The following is a 16,081-nucleotide window of genomic DNA, read 5'->3' as shown; positions in this document are numbered from 1 at the left end:
ATATGGAGTATGCATGGACGACTGGTGAGGAAAGGCAGGGTTGAACTGCTGCGCTACTGTGAGCACGCAGGGCAGATCTGGGATGCTAATAGCTGCCTCTTGGACTAATTGCATAATTTATGAAATCAAGGGCAATCTATTTGTTGACTTAGAGATGCAACTGACTCATATTTTGATAGACTCAAGTTTTCTGTCAGTAGGGTTTCCTGACTGGCTCAGTTTGTTTGTTTGGAGATCAAACACTGAAGACACAACTTCAAAAATGCAAAGAGGAAGCATATGAGGAGAGGAAAAAGAAAGTCTGTTAATTGGGAAGATCTGGCATGAGACAAGGATAGGACTTAATTTCTGCTATTTACTGGTTTTCTGTGACTTGTGAATAATCTATGAAAATTTTATTTATAAACAAAAGACAAATAATTTTTAATGGATAGCTGTTGGTTGATTCCTCAAGTTGTTCCAGACAGGCCCCAAAGACATTAGAGTCTGTAGCTGGCAAAATGATAAACAATGATTGTCTGAAATTCTATTTAGAAATTAGCCTTGTACTTTATATAGCTGTACTTATTGACTGTCTGGGCAATGTACTTCACATCTTCTGTAGTCCAATGAATCACAGTACGTTATTAAAAAATCAGTGCTGGCTCTACCATCTCTCATGTCCTAATTGTTCTGTGCTATGAGGCAGGTATGATGCTGCTGAGAGGCTCAAGTAGACTCTGTGTTGCTGCTGCACTGCATCCATTGTTGTTCTTGATGTATTTTTGTATAGAAGATAAGGAAATAGAGATGGGATCTCTGTGTGCTTCATACAGAGCTCAGGCAGGGGAGACAAAGAGAGAAACATGATGATGAAGGCACTGTTCTAGCTGTTTCGGTGTAGACTTTTCTTTTGGTATTGAGATGAAAAGGAAAATTCTCAGCAGATAAGGCATGTGAAGTACATAAAAGAAAATTTCAGGCATAGTGATGAGCCAAATTAAAGAAAAATATTGGGAAATGTACATATGTACATATATATGGAAATTTATATATATATATACACATATGTAAAGTAAATATATAAATGAACTAGATGTATAGGTGTGTACGCAATTATATATCTGTATTTATAAAGTATTTGCAATAAAGAATAATGATAAAGAGGATCAGATCACATTAAAAAGAAATGTAATTATGTCAAGTATTTTTCAGATTTTGAAAATTTTCCAGAGGGAGGAAACTGTGTAGGTCAGGACGTCAGGATTAGATACTGACACACAAATCTTTTAATCTGTGGGATCAGGAAATTCAGCTGAGAGCAGAAAAGAACAAAGTATTTTCACACAAGTAATTCTAACTCTCTCAGGAAAGCTTTAATCCTGTGACTAAGTCACAGTGAAGTCTGTGAGATCTGTCTGATAATGGTGATAAAGTTTCTGATTATCTTATAAGCAGAATAAATTGAATGAAATTCAGCATTGAGCTGTGGAGAGGAAGTTTCCAGTTTAAATATGTTTGAAGAGGTATGAGAAACATTAGCAAATACTACTCATTAAATCCACAATTAACAAAACCATAGTTATTCGATAATGTTTCCTGAAGATTTAATACACACTGGGATAAAATTTCCAACATTTGTTCCGGTTTTGTGTTCATAATAATAAAATTGGCCAGTGATAAATAGTAAAATGATGAAGAACACATCAGCATTGGCATATCTACATGAAGAGGGAAATCAGTCAAGTGAAAGTAGAAAGATATTATGCGCATATATGAGTTTTCTGCTGAGTGGTACAAGTGGAGAGGTTCAGGAGGTGACTGGTTTGGTCTGAAGAATTCCACCAACAATGGCATCTCTTGCTGAAAATGGACTCTTTTGCCATAACTCTGCACGTAAGACTTCAGGAGAAGGATAAAGTAACTTACACATGGTTTCCAAATCCAACTGAAATCTCCTCTATATTAAAAATTCCTGATTGGATCAGTATGAATATATATGTGTATATCCCAAAGCATTTTTTCAAGCTATGAGAAGAGACATCTCCTGATATCTCTAGGAGAAAAAATTGCTGGAATGGGAATTTTGTCCTGAGGTACTCAGTGGTAATTCTTGCTCTTTTTTATGTACCTTTTTGTGTACTTTTTGTGTACTTAATTTTAAAGTAGAAAAATTGAAAGTGACACATCAGTCAATTAAAAAAAAATCTATGTGAGAATGCAATTCCTACTTCTCATCCGGAATTATTTTACGTGTTCAACCTTACAAGGTCAGCCTAAGTAAGAGTTGTATTTTAAATGCCCTTATATATTTAATTATATAATTATTTTTCTGTGAAAGCTTTTGAAACTGCCCTTGAAGTAAAACAGTCCAATAGAGAGACACTATACATCTCCATGATGAACACATGTACATATTGTTTCTATGATGTTGTCCCTGCCCACTCCTTGGTTAATATCGTCTGCCAGGCAGACGGGTTAAGAAAATTCTTTCATACTATAAATGGCATCAATCTGAATATTCCACTGGAGCAAGTTCCCAAAAATTAGCCTCTCATTTCATTGTGATGATGATGGCTCACTGATCCTTTGGAATCTCTGTCTATTGGGATATACAGGTAAGGCACACAAAATTAAGTCAGAATCCCTTTTGCTGGCTTTTGTTGATTTTCACTGTGTTTAGAATGAATCACAGGAAAGAGTCACCCAAATGTTGTTGTGTAAATTGATGCCTTTTGATGCAATCAGGTCTTAGAACCATCCTTCTCTGAATGAGGTTTAAAAGGGAAATTTACTTTAGAAAGAGAAATATATGGCCTGCATATTTCTGCCACTAAAAATTCCACTAGCAGATTGCTGTATTTTCTGCAATAAAACACAAAATATGCAATATTCTGCACATTATAATAGTTACTATACTAATGCCAACTACCTTATTATCCTATAATTTTCCTTAAATAATTTGATTTTACAATTGGTTGGTTTGCCTCAGCAAATTAAGTAAATCTGCTAAGAATGAAAATGGGTAATAAACTGTTCTTCACACATAAATCAAAAATTCATTAATGTTCCAAAGTAAATTGTAACCATAGTGCTTTTTGTAAAGCTGTCCTCTGAGTCTGGTGAATTTGGGAAAGACACATAAAGACAGTTTAAAGGACCTGCAAATGTAAGTGGCAATGCACCACAGGCTGCTTTCTGGACTTCTATGTAGACTGTGCTTGTGTAGAAGTCTTTTTTTTAAATACATGGGAATTTTAAAGATAGGGAAAAGGCAAAGAAAAGGAGATCGAGAGGATATGATTTCTTGAAAGTTTTCTGAAAGCCACATTCGTGCAGAAGATTTTCTCAGCTCTCCACCCATGCATTTTTTTATGAGAGAAACATTGTGGCAAAAGATGTGTTGATATGTCTCCAGGATGGAAGATATGTTTTTTCTGATTTTAATAACCAGTTTGCTTTTAAATTAGTTTCAGAGCCCTCAGGATAGCCTGCCATAAAACAGTCAGATCTTGCACTTTCAGTGCAGTCCGTCAGAGGAAGTGTAGTATATCACACTTTTGACTTTCTAAAACAATCATTTAATCAAGAACACAATAATCCATCACCTCTGCATAGGTAAGGATCATAAACCAATTCAGAGCATTACTAGTGAGATAAGTAATTTTATGTTCCCTTATTTGATTTAGGGGATGAAGGTGAAATAGTGAGAAGTTGAATAGGATTTCAGACTATGGGACAGAAACAGAGGTGAGGTGACAGTGTCTATTCTGTCCCTCAGCAGTCAATGTCCCCTTCACAAGCACACCACCTTAATTAAAAGGGGTTTTTGTTTTGTTGGGGTTTTTTTCTTGGATATTTTTTAGGCTTTTTTTTCAGATGTTGGGTTTTGTTTTCTTTTATTTGGATGAGGGGAAAGCAGAAGAGACTAACACAGTAAAAGCCCTTTGACACTGCAGCCTTAAGTAAGACTTCTTGCCAACAGTTTTGGGGACTGCATGCTAGGCAGAAGCGGGGTCTTGAAGTACAGCTTCCTCTGTTGTTGGCAGGCAGGAGGTTTACATTTCTTTTGTGGACACATTTTGACTACAGCTGTGACTGAAATTAATAGAACAGCCCTAAGAAAAGTTGCTTGAGGACTGAAGCATGGAGGTTACTGTTCCTGGCACCTGCTAAGTGCAAATGATCAGGCAGCTGCAGAAGCAAACACTGTGCCCAGGAAAATCTGAGCCCTGCAAATGAGGAAAACCAAGCCAGGTTAGGCCAGAGGTGACAACCTGAAGGAAAGGATACATCTCTTGTGTGTTGCTCTTTTTTGTTTTGGGCAGCAAGAAAATTTCTTTGATTCCTACTCTGTGTGTCCATGACTCAGGTCAATTTTAAATTGGAACATACCTCAAATATAGCTGGACTTACAGGACTAGTCCAAGAGGGGGAGAAAATGGATCCTTAGCTATAGAAATGTAGCAACTTATATTTCTCCTCTGATAGATTTGATAGCCTTGCAGCTGATCTTCAGTGTGAACTCTGAATTAGGCAATAGGTTTCAAAGATTCCAAGGTCCTTTATGTGTATCTGCTGTTTGCCAAAGGATGGCTTATTTGAATTCATGGATGTATATTTTAAAATATAATCTATATACGTGAATTTTTGTTATTGTATAGCAATACTTGTGTCATCAAGTACAAAAGTCGTTTTAATATATTAGCAAACAATAAGAGATGTTATGAACATTTTTGGGATAGCTTTTTCTGAGAAACTGCCTTCTGCATCATATTATTTGTCTTGCTTACCCATGGCTTTAGGAAAAAACACACAACCCTATAAAATTCTTTTTGTAACATAATTGTAATTGCAATTTTATTTCTCTCATTGAAAAATAACATTTATAAATCTTATTTTTAGATATGAGAGTAATAAAATATGCTTTGCTTTTAAAGGAATAGTTAAGACTGGGTATATCATCATCAAGTTGAAATTTATACCAGTTGAGAGGTTTTGGAATGTGACAGCTGAAACTCAGTTTCCTGCAGAGAAGGATTTATGAAATGCTACAGGGGGCAGGGAAGGATGCATTACAATATGGCCTTTCCCACAGAGAGGGATCTTACAGAAAGCTAACCTTAAATTGCTTCATCTGAATATGTACCTAAAATGAAACCCACCTCATTTACCTGCAGCAAGTGCCTGGACTCTGCTTTACCTCAGAGAAACCACATGGAAAACCTGAAAGAATTCTATCTTCTTCATATATGACTGCCTACTTTGGAATCTACTAAATTAAGCTAAGACTTTCTAGTGGAAATCCTAGCTTCTGCTATATTTTTTGAGTCAGTCTTTTTCTGAAAGACGTTGTAGATAATCTATTCCTCTGTGCCTATTTTATCAAATGGTACACATTATGTGACCACTGTGTTAGCTTTTCCTGAAGCAGCTGAGGTAGCAACGTTTTTTTCTCACAGGGAGAGTAGAACAGCAAAACCATTGAAATGGAAAGATATTACTAGACTTTTAGCCAACTTCTTTTACATGTAAATTGTTTTAAAAGGACACTTGATGGAAAATAAAGCTTGTAGGTAGGATGATGTAACAAGCACATCCAGGCACATTCTAGGCACATAGTAGATTTCTCCTAGGATTCCCAGACATACTGTTGCTGTGTTAAGACCTTCACATTATTCCTGGTACCGTGTGCATGTTAGGAGACTCCTCACTGTGGTTTCAGCTTGACTTTGACCCTCAGACTTAGGCTCTTATGTCTGCTCTCCCACAGCAGTTATGTTTGTAGTGGAGACTCAGCTGCATGTACCCAGGTGAAATGCTTCATGATTTGAGTCTTTTTACCTTCCTTGTGTCTGGGTGCTGGTGTCAATTGAACATGGGTGACTGGCAGAGAGAAAGGGGCCACTCAATCTGCCCCTCTTCTGTAGATTGCCTCTGTCTTCAACCCAGAGCAGAAGTGACCCAGCCTGTAGAACAAAGCTCTCTGGAAAGGAGCCTTGAGGATTTCTGTCAGGACAAGGATCTATCATTACCAGTAACAACTTGCACAGATGATGACCACTGCCTCCAGTGCTCACTCCCTCATGTGGGACTTGCATTTGACATATGAGGCTTGAATGTGCTGTTTTCAGCCACCTGTAAGCAAGACAAGGCAGCTGCTCTTCAGATATGTATTCAGTGCTTCACTGTGCAACACTGCAAAACCAGAGCTTTGAAGACAGAGAGTAATCGGCTAAGCAAGGTTACATTTTTTAGGACAAAGAGAGGGATGTGTGGCTGTGGGAAACTTTAGGAAGGCATATTTTACTCATTTTCACGACATTATCATGGCAAACAAAAAGAATTTTGCATTACCATCTGGTGTCAACTACTTTACAAATTTGAGATAGAGAGGAAAAAAGAGGACACTAGAAAATTCACAGTGTTTCAAGGAAGGATTTCTTCTTGAAACATCAATGCTGACACATTGAAACAGATGGATGCCCGAAAAGAATATTATGATGTTCTTTCACCACTTTGCATAACGTACTCGCAAGCATAAATAAATATCTATGAATTTATACATGCTTGCAGTAGTACAGAGATACCACTGCTGTTGGAGAGCAAGAAACAAACCTTTTATGTCATTGTAGCAGTCACACCTAGGAATAGCCCAAGAGAATTTTACACAAAGGGTGTTGAGACACACTCATCAAGGTTTATGGGTGGGGACAGTTCCCAGCTGGCGGATATTCTGGTTAAAGACACTCTTGGGGACAAAGAAATCAAAAGAAGAGAAGGACAGAAAATAAAAAACAGGAAAGGGAAAATTCTATTCAATGTCTATCTGAGAATAGCAGGGACAGGATCCCAGACAAGTATCCTCCTCGAGGGCGCTCTCTGAATTGCAGCAAACTACAGTGATGATGATGATTCTGGTGAGTTTTTGACATCTTTCCCCTAATGTTAAGTATATTTTTTCATTAGGATCCACACAAACTCCCTCTGGGTTGTCTTCAATTAGAATGTTCTTAATGTTAGCTGAAGTATGCTGGTTAGGTGTCAGTGTTGCACACTGATTAGTTGTTATGCTTCTGTGCACATAAAAAATGGAATAATATTTTTTGAGGATCTAGATGACTCTTAGCTGCTTCCTTGTGCACTGTGCTTTGGATTTTTCTTAAAAATATATATATATCCACACAAACATATATATAGCATATATATAAAAAATAAAAAAGGGAGTGAAAGGCAGAAGCTAGGAGAGGAATGAATCACATGCCAGTGATGCCCATGGTATTGAACAAGAGACCTATCATGACAACACCATCAAGATTTGTAAGTGCAAGGCTGTGAGAATAACAATAAGAATATAATAGGATGGGGTAAAATTTTGACACAGAGGCCTTGGAAATGCTGCCTCAATGGCTTAAGTATAAGATTATAGAGTTGTAAATAGTAAGTTCTTACCATTACTATGACTAATGCGCCACAGTACCAAAGATACTGGAACAAGACAGATTTGGCTTTTATTACATATGAACCCTTGGAAAGAAACAGATGCACTTGAGAGGCAGGTATAGGGAGTCTGAGGACATTAGTCAAGACTCGATTCAGCAGAGCATTGATGTGCAGGGGTGTTTCATTCATACAGTCAGCTGGTTTTCTAGGACTTTGTGAGGGTGCTCTGTGTTCATGGGGAGGAAAGCAAGCCAACAGTGACCAGAGTGCCTTGGTTTCTTTCATAAATCTGGTGGTGTTTTTCTGCCATATTAGCCTTCTGCAAGAAGTGCGTGGAAGGAGCACCTCCTTAGTGACTGTGTAGCAATGGACTTGGATATTGTAAAAAATGGCAAATACATTTAGAATTTGAGTGGATGAATATTCATTATGACTCTTTTACAGGTAGATTAGTCATCAGCAGCAAGGACACTACTAGAAGAAACTTCTACCGACAGATTGCAGGGATATTCCTGAGACACAGCACAATACTACCAACAGTAGTTAGTAGCACTAACTTAGCACTTCTCACATGTCTAGTTTTCCTGCTGCTCAGGCACTTGTATAATGTGACATTGCCTACAGCTTCAATACCAGCTTATCCTGGTGTTCATGTGTGCCCTGGTTCTGGCCAGGCCAGGGTTACTTTTGCAGCAGGCAGGAGGGGGCATGGCCAGGACACAGGCTATTCTATACCATCTCATCATTGCCCGGGGTGGGGTAAAGAGACTCTCTTCGTGGAAGAAGGGGTTCCTTCCAGTGGAGAAAACATGGCAGAGGGAGCTGCCTAGTATTGGCTATTATTGGGGAGTTTTTCCATGTAAATCATTTCTTTCCTTACACCATTTGTTAATAATATAGTTGCTGTTACTGTTCCTTTTCTTATCTCACCACTGTTTCCAGTAAATTGTTCTTAACACATGGCCTTTGTATTTTTCACTTCCAATTGGAGGGGTAGGAGGGAGAGTGGTGTGGGAGGTTGTTTTGAGTGGGAGTACTAAATTGGAGAATGCCATTCCTCGGCCAAGACAACATGGGACTGGTACAGAAAGACAGAACAGAGAAGTGAAGGACACAGGTCATCAAGGCCTGGAGTTGGATAAGAAATGGTTAGTGGGCCATCCACCAACATTTCCAGTTTTAAAACCGATTACCCCGACTCAGCAAAGTGTCTGTGACCGTCTTTGCCACACAAAAATGTCTGGGGAATTTACTGTGACTCACCCCCACTTTTAACAATTACAGATGTCATTTTTCTTTGGGTAACCCCTCTCATACAGCTGACCTTAAGGTATTAAGGTGACCCCTGAAAGTGTGTGAGAGCTCTCACTATCCTTTTGTGCATTTTTGTACTTTAACTCAGAATTTTCCATAAGGTGGAGTGAGATGATGAACACTCTGTTTCTTTTTTCCTGAATGTTGCGAGAAATTATCTTGTGTAATCTCCATGGTGTCTCCACCAACACTGAATGGATTTTAAAACAACGACACAAAACATTTTTCCAGTTCAGTTATGGATGTTTAGTAATAACCAATATTGAGTCTGTTCTGTCTTTCCTCTCCAGGGAGCTTGTTTTATAGCAGTGCTCTGGAAGTGTCACAGCAAGTGCTACCAGTTCTGTACGTGGAGATGAGGACAGCATCCTCAGGGATGTGGCAGCACACGAGCTGAACAGCTCTTTTTGCTCTTCTTGTTTGCACACAAATATTCCATCCTACAAATACAGAAGACAGGTGGAATATGATGGATCTGGATGTACTACTACCTCTCTTCTTTAGTCTCTGAGGCTGCTGAAAATTACTGCTTCTGTGAATAAGTTATTTTGACTGGGCATTTCTACTTTGTTATTTTTCTTGCAATCATGTTGCTCTGATTTTCACAAATAGGCCATGTTTTGTTTTTTTACCACTTTGTTTAGTAAGTATTGGCCTAAGATAGGGGCTCCCATCTGCTGTTAACCTTGGAAGATTTGTCTAGACTTTGGTCTTGAGGGTGAAGGGCTACAAAGAGCCATTCAGACACCATGGAGAATCACTCCAAATGGCAGGATATACTAGCTCCTGTTTACAAAATACTTATATAGCTCTAGAGATCAGAGTAAATTTCAACCCTGCACTTGTGTTAGACACTGATGTCTTGGGGAAAGCATCTTGTGGAGGTAAAGAGGACATTAGCTTTTGTTACTGTTTTTTGCCCTGAATAGATGGCAATTCACATATTCTCTAGCTGCAGCACAACACCCTAATTTCTCTTCAGCTGCCTCAGCATGGCCCACCATGGGCTGAAATCTCTGTATTTTCAGGCTCAGGAAGATGAAGAGAACACTCCTGTGCATACTCCCTAACACTGGGGTTATTTCTGCCCCAGTTCCTAGGACTGGTAACATCTAGAAAGACGTAGATCTAGGCAAATTTAGAAACCACAGAAATCCACAGGACAAACTCGGGTCTGACATTGCTCTTGTATAAGTCCTCTCAGTTGCAGTATGTTGGGCTCAGAGCTGGTTAGAGTCAGGCAGAATCAGAGGTACATCTTGGTTAACTCAGGGCAGAGAGACCTGTAACTTCTCTGCTGAGTTTCCCATCTCTTTCCCAAAGCCCGCAGTGTTTCTCATCACTGGTTTTGCTCTGCTGGAATAGGGAAGACTTTAGAATATTTGGGGTCTTTTTTAATGGTGACTGTATTAGAGCTAGAAAGCAACCACACAGATTTAATATAAATTTATTGGATCAATCTCGGAATATAGGATAATGTTATTTTAATTTAGAAGTCTGAGGTCACTAGCCAGCATGCTTTAGAAAAGCACATTGAAGTATTTAATTTAGCAAAGAGTATTTACAAAAAGAAAAATTAAACAATCATATTGGGTTTTATATAAGTAGTAATTAAATATGTTAAGGTATTAAACATCTCATATTTTATGTTAATGCATAAGAGGCTTGTTCTTAAACTCAGTGTTCCCAGCCATGAACTGAACATTAGGTAGAAGTTTCACGGAACAATTCTAAGCATGTAAAGTAGGTAAGTTTATAACCCCAATACAAAATAATGTAAATATCACACAACCTGGTAACTCTTACTGAAATGAGAATGGATTTAATTTAGGTAGATTCACTGTAATAGAAGATTTCAGGACTGTATGATGTATTAGTAGTCATCTGTTTAGAGAGAAGTTAATTGTCATAAAACAATAATACAGTCCAGAAAATTATGTTAATTAATCAGAATTTTTTTAAGGTGAAAAGCAATTGGAAATTATTCTAAGAACTGTTCCTCCATGCACACAACAGAGCCAAGCTTTATTAAAGGCCAGAGAAAGAGATTAATAACTACAGCAGAACAGCTGTAAAACTGAGGTGAAAGGAAAATGTTCCCATGCTTTATCAAAGCATGTGGCTCCATTTAAATTTTTTTAAAAGAGTTACTCTATTTTCACCTTGAACTAAAGTATCATCTTTGAATAACCAATGAGATGCACAGAACAGCAAGAATGCATACTTGGTCGGGAGCTGGAGGGAGATACCATGATTAGAAACTGTTCATTTAAAAAAACCAAAACAGCCCTTCTAATTCCTTCCTGCTTGGCAAGTTTGCTTTAAAAACTGAATTCAATAGTCAGTTAATTAAGAAATCAGCTAGAATACCAGAATATTAGTGACATAAAGAGGCTAGTCAGGTTTTTCATTGGGAATATTTCTTCCATAAAATGCAGATGTATAGAGAAGTGTCAAAAAGGCTTTAAGGCATGCCAGTCTGACTTTGCTTCTGCACAGTTCTCCTTGAAGAAATTTAATTTCACATGAGATGTTAAGACTCAAATCAGAGTTCTTTATTGCTAATTTGTAATGTTTTATCTGCCTGACCACCTGCAGGAAAACTTTACACTATTTTTGACATATAATTAGCACAGACCTCAGGTTCCCAGCTACTAACTGTGTCTGTTTTATCTCTGCTGTCAAACTTGTTCACAGTGTGAGCAGTCTCTTCTGGATCTTCAAGGATAACTGGGAAGTGTTTTATTGCCCCTGCAGAGCTCAGTATTGGCTCTTGTGTTGCTTAGGGTTTATATGCCGGCTATAACAAGTCAGCATAAGGATATCTAAATATTGTGAACAACACAAGCAAATTCTTTTCCGTGTGCATGTTCTCCATCTTTTTATGAATACAATCTATTCCAAGGAAGTGATAAAGAGGCAGAAAAGGAAACAGTGAAGCAACTCTTTCCACCTCTTTCTTCCTCTAGAACAGATTTTCTTCACATATCAGAAGCCAAGTTTCTCGGGAACAGGTGTAAAAAAACTCCACATATATCTATACTGAGAAGTATAAAAAGTAGAACAGATGCATTATCTATAAGAAAAACTGTATCCAAGCAAAAGTTTTGTTCATACAACAATTCAGCTGTGAATGCTGCTTCTTAGAGAAGAACTTCAGAAAAAGTGCTTCAGTATTCACTTAGCTCTTCAATTTCCTTTCTGTTTTATTGGGCAGTGAAGTGGATTTGTTTCCAACAAAACTTCCTGTAGAAGCCAAGAACCTGCAGTTGTGCAGAGTTTATGGGCTGTAAAAGGGTTTTCAGTGTGTTTGTTTCCTTCCTGTATGGAACTCTAGAGTCTGAGTGCCTGTTTTTCATTGCTCTTGGTGTATTTCCATGAATGTGGCATAGGTTCATAGCAGAATACTTTTGAGACAAGTGGACACAGAGGATGAGTATTTCTCAGAATCTGGGATCTTATTCCACAAATGGTGCATTACTGAGTGCATGGCGTTCAGTCAGCTACCAACCCTGTGGCAAATAAATCTCTCCTTTTCAGCTTTTAGCTTTTAACTTTGTAAAATATTTCTTGAAAATGTTCTTAGATGTATTATAGGCAAACATTCCTGGGTCATTTTTGGAGTGGGGTTGCTCTTGTCTTGTAATAACATGGAAGGAAGAGTAAAATAAAGGATCTCACCTCTCACACATTACAGGACTGTCATATCATGAGTTTGACAACCCTAGAGCCTGGTTTCACTGAGGATTTTATAGCATTGTTTGCACTTCATCAAGCATAATAACTTACCGAGTTTGAGTTTTTTCTGGTTTCCTTCTGTTAAAATTATCTCTACACTCTACAAGTTATCATATGAATGCATCTCTGCAGCCCCTCTTCTCAAGATTTATTTATATTGAACAAAATTTGCTTATGTTGAGTGGAAATGCTTCATCTGATGTATTCCTAAATTTCTTTTTTTTCACAACTTTATGTTGGAGGCTTATAGACACCAAAACATAACTAGCTTGATTTCCATCATTCCAAATCAATAAGCCCCAGAATTTCTTGCTGTTAAGTCCAGAACACATGCTTTAAAACAAGAACATAATATCAATTTCTGCATGTTCCCATTAAAAAGTACTTCTAACAACCATAAACAGTCCACACCAGCAAACAAGAAAGCAGGTTGTGCAGTATAAAAGTAGTGTCTCATGTTCTGTGTTAATCTGGGTGTGTCTGTTTGCAACAGCAATATGTGGCTTACTACTGCATGTCAGAATTATTTGTAACTAGGGACAGTACAGGCGAGCAACTGGAAGATAGATGGATATTATGCATAGTCAATTAAACAGCTTCAAGGTTCAAAATGAAGTCCTTCTAGTACACACAGCAACAGCAGTGTTCTGTAACTGCCATGACCTCTTTTGTTGTCACTTTCACAGCCCAACCACAAGGTTTCAGAAAACTTTTGTAGCTTTAGAAAAATAAGTGAGATTTCAGAACTGCCTACTTAATACGTATTTTCCAGATTATTTGACTCTCAGCTGGTATTTGCTATGGCTTTCCATGGTGCTAAAAGCAATAACCAGATTAATATATGTGATATTTGTACAACAACGGTGGCTTGAAGTCTGTCCTTGCAATTTTAATGGTTTTTGCAATTAATTCCATGTTTAGAAAGATCATAAATAATAATTGGCATTATAATACAGGAAGACTAAAGCAGAATTGTTTGCTGAAATCTGCTTCATACTGTCATGTCTCGGTCTGCAGAATAGTTTATAGTGACAGAAAAACTTGCAGACACTCCTGTAAGGTTTCTTATCATCATCTTTGCATGATGTGTATGTCCCAGTCACTGTATCAATGAAGAACTCTGTCCTTAAACTCTCCTTTTTCCAGGGTCCCAGGAGAATACACAGGTGCCAAGAACGGAGCAATGGTGTCTGAGTATCCTGAGATACCTGTGGGGCTCAGCTGCCTGATATACATATTTCACAACCTGATTCAGGCTCCTCTTACCCAGAGCACCCAAGTATTGAGTGCACTTTCTGAATGAATGAAATTTGGGACTGTATTTCTCCTGAAACTATTATTACTGGGAACTGCTGGCTTCATTTTTGCTCATTTGTTTCTGAAAGGACTTGGTAATTCCAAAGAAGTGGTTATTTTCCTTTTTACACCTCTTTTCCCCATTCATTTTCAGAGGACCATGAGTATATACTTGACCAGGCCTTCATGACTATGAAAAACATGACTTCTGGAGTGTTTCCTGGTCTATGGTAGATAGCTTACAGTGCCTTTGTCTCTTCTGCCACCCAACACTGCCAGTAAATTCAGAGAATGTCACCAGCATGACACCACCCCTCCAAGAGGTGTGTGGCAAGACCACATGGCAATTGGCGTTTAGTCTTATGCAGAGTGTAGGAAAGATCTTTTACTGTAACCAGGTTCCTCCTCTGAAAAATAGCTTTGTTGATGATAAAGTCTTTGTCATTTTGCCTCTGTAGTTGTTATACTGGTACAGAGGAGGTCCTGATTTTAAAACACACATAGTCACAAGGAAATACCTACAGCCCATAATAAGTGACCACGGCAGACAGGGACCTCTTAGGTAGAGATGAATTTATGGCTTATCAGAACTGGATGTGTTCTCTGAATGGACCTATTTTGTTTACAGCTGGTACCATTTTTTGTCTTGCTTTGGAAGGAAGTCAGAGGCTGTAAGGTGGTCCAGGATACTTAGTACTTAGACCAGCTTAAATATGCCATTACTTCCATATCAGAGCACCATAGATACAGGAAGCTTTTTGCAAGGGATTTAGAATTTTGCGACTACTCACTATCCAGGCATTCTCATGAAATTACTTTCCCTTGCCTGTTGTGTTGAGGATGAACAGGAAACCTGGAAATGTGCTAAGGCTTTGCTGACATATGGAATTCAAGCTGCTCTGAGAGTGGAAATGGAAGGAGCCATTCCTGGTCACAGAAGGGATCTGTGACTAAGATTACTGTAGTCTGCCTAATTTCATTCTGATGGGAAGTCATGAATCTCTTGCTGTGCAGATGCTTACTAGTATATAATATAACATATAAAAATAGTAGATAAGAGTCTACTTCAGCCATGTGCCAGGTTTTAAAACTCTTAACTAAGGAAAATAACTGGGCAGTTCAGAGACTAGGCAGGCCAGTGGAAAAATCGAATGGTCCCTGGAGCAACACCATTTCTCTGCAGTGTGGGAACCTGACTTATTAACACAAGTACTCTCTGATTCTTAGAGTCACAGGAATCTAGGCAAAATCCAATCACAGCCAGCAGCACTTCTTTCTTATCTCGTATCTTTGAAATAGGACAGGAATCATAAAACTGGGTAGAATTATTTTTGTGTATATCTTAGCAGACATTTACAAGTATACCATTCATGAACAAAAATGCATCTTTTAAGAAGTTTGGCTCTGCTGACTGGTACTTTTATAATTGGTTTGAAAGAAGTATCAAAAAGCTGCTGTGTGGAATCCTAACACTCACTACTGTTGCATTTTAATACACCTCTGTGTTTGTGCTTTTGGAAGAAAAAAGTCGTACTAAATATTTTACCAGTTCTCTCCGTGAGACCTCAGTGCAGAGGCCGTCAGGCTGAGAATGCACATTTACAGGCAGAACACCTCCCATAGTCTCTGAAGGTACCATTGAGTCAGACAGGCTACCAATAATGTTCTAGATTTTCAGCAGTGGCTCATGTTTCCCTGACTGAAATTACTGATGTACTTTGGCACTACTTGGAAATATATGCCACAAGTTAGAGTTTCCTGTGTTCACAGATCCTAGCCTAAACTGTGACTGCATGCATGGGTGCTGCTTTTAAAAACCATTGTGAATGTCCTAATTTTCCACATAAATTATTTCCCAAGAAATACAGCAAGAAATGGGTTTCCTCAGTTTGCCATTTTAAATTTCTGAGTTGACTCCTGCGCTTTTCTAACAATTTCTTTTCAGCTTTTAACCCAGCATAGTTCTGACAATTATGAAGTTGTTTTGTCTTATTCATGTAAATCCTTAAAGCAGTGCCCTTTCCTGCCACTGGTGCAGTGGAGATTCACAGAAGGTTTTCTTCCAATTACATGCCCCACTAGGCCCTTCCTAATTTAAATATCCTCTCATTTTTCTCATTTTTCTTTTGTTCTAAGTTGTCAATATTGCTAGTCAGTGGAATTGTGTCAGGAATCATGGTAGGTATTCCCAAGAGATGCTGTGCTTTTTGAAATGCTGAAGTCTGAAAATCAATTGGTTTTAAAAGGGGATAAAAGAAGGGTTTTGTGTGATTCTTCACCTCCTGGCAGGGATTCTGTGTGGCTGCACTCT

The sequence above is a fragment of the Corvus hawaiiensis genome, chromosome 6 (genome assembly GCF_020740725.1).
Source record: "Corvus hawaiiensis isolate bCorHaw1 chromosome 6, bCorHaw1.pri.cur, whole genome shotgun sequence".
In the NCBI taxonomy this organism is placed as follows: domain Eukaryota; kingdom Metazoa; phylum Chordata; class Aves; order Passeriformes; family Corvidae; genus Corvus; species Corvus hawaiiensis.
Note: the sequence above shows the minus strand (reverse complement) of the source record.